Raw genomic sequence first — 6,081 nt, forward strand, 5'->3', positions numbered from 1 at the left:
TCAGAACCACTGAATTATATCTTTCAGAGATCCTGGAGCACCGGAGAACTGCCAGAGGACTGGAAAAGAGCTGATGTGGTCCCCATCTTCAAAAAATAAAAATAAAAATAGATCCAGGAAACTACAGACCTATCAGCCTGACCTCAATACCAGGAAAGATTCTGGAAAAAATAATCAAGCAACGAATTAGCGAACACCTAGAAGCAAACAAAGTAATAGCCAAAAGCCAACATGGGTTTGTCAAGAACAGATCATGCCAGACTAATCTTATTGCATTCTTTGATAATGTGACAAAATTAGTGCACCAGAGGAATGCCGTTGATATAGTTTACTTGGACTTCAGTAAGGCATTTGATAAGGTAGACTATAACCTACTACTAGATAAAGTAGAAGAATGTGAGTTAGACAGCATCACCACCAGATGGATTCATAAATGGCTGACCAACTCCACTCAATATGTAGTCCTCAATGGAACTGCATCTAAATGAAGGGAAATATGCAGTGGAGCACATCTTCATCAATGATTTGGATGAGGGAATAAATGGGGAACTCATCAAATTTGCAGATGACACCAAGCTGGCAGGAATAGCCAACACTCCAGAAGATAGGCTCAAGATACAGAAGGATTTCGACAAACTTGAACATTGGGCACTATCTAATAAAATGAAATTCAGTGGTGAAAAGAGTAAGGTTCCTACATTTAGGCAACAAAAACGAAATACACAGGTACAGTATAGATGGTACCTTGCTCAGTAGTAGTAACTGTGAAAGGGATCTTGGAGTCATAGTGGACAATCATTTAAATATGAGCCAGCAGTGTGCAGCAGCTGCCAAAAAAGCCAACACAGTTCTAGGCTGCATAAACAGAGGGATAGAATCAAGGTCACGTGAAGTGTTAATACCACTTTATAATGCCTTGGTAAGGTCACATTTGGAATACTGCATTCAGTTTTTGTCACCACGATGTAGAAAAGATGTGGAGACTCTAGAAAGAGTGCAGAGAAGAGCAATAAAGATGATTAGGGGACTGGAGACTAAAACATATGAAGAACGGTTGCAGGAACTGGGTATGTCTAGTGTAATAGAAAGAAGGACTAGGGGAGACATGATAGCAGTGTTCTGATATCTCAGGGGTTGCCACAAAGAAGAGGGAGTCAAACTATTCTCCAAGGCACCTGAGGGTAGAACAAGAAGCAATGGATGGAAACTAATCAAGGAGAGGAGCAACTTAGAACTGAGAAATTTCCTGACAGTTAGAACAATTAATCAGTGGAACAGCTTGCCTCCAGAAGTTGTGAATGCCCCAACACTGGAAGTCTTTAAGAAGATGTTGGATAGCCATCTATCTGAAATGGTATAGGGTTTCCTGCCTAGGCAGGGGGTTGGACTAGAAGACCTCCAAGGTCCCTTCCAACTCTGCTATTGTATTATTGTATTAGACCTAGTGATGTGACCAGCTATGGAGCTGCCACAGAACTAGAGACCTATATAGATGACTACATTGGGTTGTTTTTTTTTGTTAAAAGAAAAAAAAACCTTGGATATGGTGAAACCATCTTGGCGATCTCTCAGCCATACAGAGTATAACACAGATCTCTTGTGTATTCAATATCTGTTACTATTTATATATACATACTTAACCTCTTCTACATGATTGCAATTACAGTTACAATTACATAAGATATTACCTATATTGCCTCTTATTTCAATCTATGCATCCTTGTTCTTATTCATTCCTGCTTCCCTTCTTTAAATCCAACCACTGATAAAATCTATCCCAAATCTCATCTCTATTCTTCAGTTCTACTGTCAGTGTATCACATTTTGCACAGTCGAGTATTTTCTTTCTTTTTTCTCTTCCTTTAGGTATGTTTCCATTCTTCCATTGCTGGCCATAACTATTCTTGCAGCTGTTAAGATATGTAGTGTTAAATATGTTAACCCTTTGCTTAAGTTCTCTGATAATTCCAAATAGGAATATTTCTGATTTGAGTTCTAATCTCTGTCCATTCATTTCTTCAAATCTTTTACCAATATTCTTTTGCTTTGCTACATGACCACCACACGTGGTAGTAGGTGCCTGGAGTTTGATCACATTTCCAGCATTTAGGTAAAAATTTAGATAAATTTTTATACATTTTGGGTAGCCTGACTGGAAGTAGGTGCCACCTACTGAACATTCTATATAGGTGCTGTTTGTACGATGTTTCCTGTTCTTATCCCACATTTTTTCCCATTTTTCTAATTTGATATTGTACCAAAGTTCTTTGCCCATACCACCATTGTTTTTTAACACACTCTTCCTCCATTTTGTATTTTAGTAAAAATTTATACATTGCTTTGATCATTTTCTCCTCTGTCCCCAATAGACGTTTATCTAATTCTGTTAAATTCCTATTGATGCCCCATGTTCTCATATTTTTTGTATAACTTGACTGAATTTGTAAGTATGACCACCATTCTAATTCCAATCTTTGTTCTTCCAGTTGCGGTCTCGATTTTAATCGCCCCTGAACATCTAATATATCTTTATATGTTATAATTCCCCCCCAGTTTATAAGATTTTGATATACCACTGCTTTTAGGTGGTATATGACGCTTCTTGGTAGATGACGCCATTGTTGAGGCGACCATTTTATGGCTTTATATGGTTTGTATTTCCGTGTTTCAGGATATTATTATTATTATTATTATTATTATTATTATTATTGTTGTTGTTGTTGTTGTTGTTGTTGTTGTTGTTGTTGTACAATTGTATCACAGCGGCCAGTTGTTTCGCCAGATTTGGCATTGGTTACTAGTCGGGCCTCACCCAGGGGCCTAGGACGTCGTAACGTATTTTCGTAATATGCGTGCAGATCCAAGCAGTGCGGCTTTTTGCATTTGACTGATGGTGATTTTGTCAATTTTTAACTGTTTTAAATGTAATTCCAGTGCTTTTGGAATAGCACCCAGTGTGCCAATTACCACTGGAATTACCACTGCTGGTTTGTGCCATAGTTGTTGAATTTCGATTTTTAAGTCCTGGTATCTTGCGATTTTTTCATGTTCCTTCTCGGCGACCCTGCTATCACCTGGTATTGCGATGTCTATGATTGTGACCTTATTTTTCTCAACCAGTGTGATGTCTGGTGTATTATGCGCCAGTATTTTGTCGGTTTGTATACGGAAATCCCACAAGATCTTGACCATCTGATTTTCGGTGACTTTTTCAGGCTGATGTTCCCACCAGTTTGTTGCTGTTTTAATATTATAATTTTTGCACAAATTCCAATGAATCTTTTGTGCTACTGAATTGTGCCGCAATTTATAATCAGTCTGCGTGATTTTTTTACAGCAGCTGAGTATGTGATCAACAGTTTCAACAGCTTCTTTGCAAAGTCTGCATTTGGCATCATCAGAGGATTTTTCTATTTTGGCCTTAATGGCATTTGTGCGGATAGCTTGTTCTTGCGCAGCCAGGATTAGTGACTCTGTTTCTTTCTTTAATGTACCTGTTGTTAACCATAACCAAGTTTGTTCACTGTCCACTTTATCTTTTATTTTTTCCAGAAATTGGCCATGCAGTGCTTTGTTCTGCCAACTCTCCATTCTTGATTTTATCACATCTTTTCTGTATTCTTGTTTCGTCTGTTGGGCCTTCAGTAGATTTTTGTTCTTTACTTCGATTAATAGATGTTCTTGACTTTCTTTTAAATAATCAGCCAGTGCATGTTTTTCTTCTTCAACTGTTTGCTTCACTTGTAATAATCCTCTGCCACCTGATTTTCGGGGCAGATATAGTCTATCAGTATCACCACGTGGATGTAAACTATAGTGCATTGTCATTAGTTTCCTGGTTTTTCGGTCCAAAATGTCCAGATCAGCTTGTGTCCAGTTAACTATACCAGCTGTGTATCTTATAACTGGTATTATCCAGGTATTTATGGCCTTGATTGTATTTCCACCATTCAATTTAGATTTCAAAATTTTCCTAACTCTGTTGGTGTACTCTCGCCTGACAATAGTTTTTACTTCTCCATACTTGATATTATCCAACTGCAGAATGCCTAAGTATTTGTAGGCTTCATTTTCATTGCATTTAATTAATTGGCCATTGGGCATTTCAATTCCCTCACATGCAGTGACTTTGCCCCTTTTTAGGGATACAGTGGCACATTTTTCCATGCCAAACTGCATTGAAATATCGGTGCTGAATATTCGGACTGTGTTTGTCAATGATTGGATTTCTATTTCTGACTTTCCATTCAGTTTCAAATCATCCATATATGCGAAATGTTTTCAGCTTTTTTGGCTGTTTGGTAGCCTAATTTCATTTTTTTTAAAGATTACTGACAGTGGGATCATTGTGATAATGAAGAGAAGAGGTGAAAGTGAATCACCCTGGAAAATTCCTCGCTTGATATTAACCATTCCGTAGATCTCATTCCCTACTACCAACTCAGTTCTCCATTGTTTCATCGCCTTTTCAGTAAAGGATGTAATATTTTTGCTAATGCCAGTTGTTTCTAAGCATTTTATGATCCAACTATGTGGCAGTGAGTCAAATGCCTTTTTGTAATCAATCTAGACCATATTCAAGTTCGTTTTTCTGTTCTTACAGTTTTCTAATATTATTTTATCAATTAGGAGCTAATCTTTTGTGCCCCTGCTCCTTCTTTTGTTGCCTTTTTGCTCTACTGGCAAGACGTTGTTTGTTTCCAAATAATCCATCATGTTATCTGCAATAATGCCTGTGAGTAATTTGAAGGTTGTTGGCAAGCATGTTATTGGTCTGTAGTTTTCAGGTGTTGTTCCTTTAGTTGCATCTTTCTGAATCAAGTATGTTTTTCCAGTTGTTAACCATTCATCAATTTGGCCCTTTGTAGAATTTCATTCAGTTGCCTGGCCAATATTGCATGTAAACTGGTCAGATATTTGAGTCAGAAACCATGTAATTGGTCCCTTCCAGGTGATGTCCAATTCTTTACCTTTTTTACTCGATTTTTGACCAGTTGTTATTTCTAATACTTGCATTTGTTTGTTGCCAATGCTTTTCTCAAAGTCATGTATCCACTTTGCTTCCTTATTGCAGTCCTTTGCATTTTCCCACAATTCTTTCCAGAATTCAACTGTGGCCTGCTTTTCTGGTTTTTCACTTTTGGTGTCACCATTCACATTAAGACTTTGATAAAAACGCCATTGGTTTGATCGAAATTGCTGATTTTGTTTATATTGGATGATTCGTACCTCATATCTTTCCATTTTTCTAGCTGTTGCTCTTATCCGCTGTTTTACAATCTCTACAGCGTCATTGATGTTTCTTGTATCCAATCTATATCTTCTGATTAGCCGATCTATGGTTTTGTTGTTTTTAAACTGTTGCTCATGCATGTTCTTTAAGTTACTAGCATCTGCCCTTAATTTTTTGACTTTTTGTTCTAATCGGATTTTCCACTTTGGCTTTGATGCTTTTTCCGTTGTGTGACTAGGTACTTTGATTTTAATGCCTAGTTCATTAGTGACTATTACAGCTGCGCTGTACATTAACTGGTTTGTTTCCAAGATGGATCCCAATTCAATTGTTGAAAACACTGCATTAACCATTTTCATGATAGGGGCCAAAATTTTCTTAGGCACAATTTTTAGTCATGGTAAACGTTGCCTTTCCTCATTAAGCAGAAAATGTTCCATGATCTTATCCTTCAATTCTTTTTGTTTTTGAGTTAGTTCATCAGTTGGTTCAGTGATAACTGGTTCTAGTGGTGGTGGTGTTATTTCCTCCCTGAGAGCTTCTTCTGGGAGTTCTACTATAATATCTTTAGTTGTGTCTTGAATATCAGTTATTTCTGCTTGTGATATTGTTTTTTTGGTTTTGCAATTTGCCTGAATTTCCTCAAGTTCAACTTCACTAAACACTTTATTCCGTATAATAAATCGCCGTTGATCTGCTAGTCGTTGTTCACTAACATTTGAATCTGGATATTGTTGTTTCCATAATTCATACATTCGCTTTAAATAACCTCCTTTTTTCTGGCTCTGAGTTGTAGTAACAGGCCATTATGGCACGGTTTTCATCTGCACTATATTTTTGTCGTTTTG

This window comes from Thamnophis sirtalis, unplaced genomic scaffold (genome assembly GCF_051295495.1).
Source record: "Thamnophis sirtalis isolate CommonGarterSnake01/CBP01778 unplaced genomic scaffold, rThaSir2_p1.2 scaffold_11, whole genome shotgun sequence".
Classification (NCBI taxonomy): Eukaryota; Metazoa; Chordata; class Lepidosauria; order Squamata; family Natricidae; genus Thamnophis; species Thamnophis sirtalis.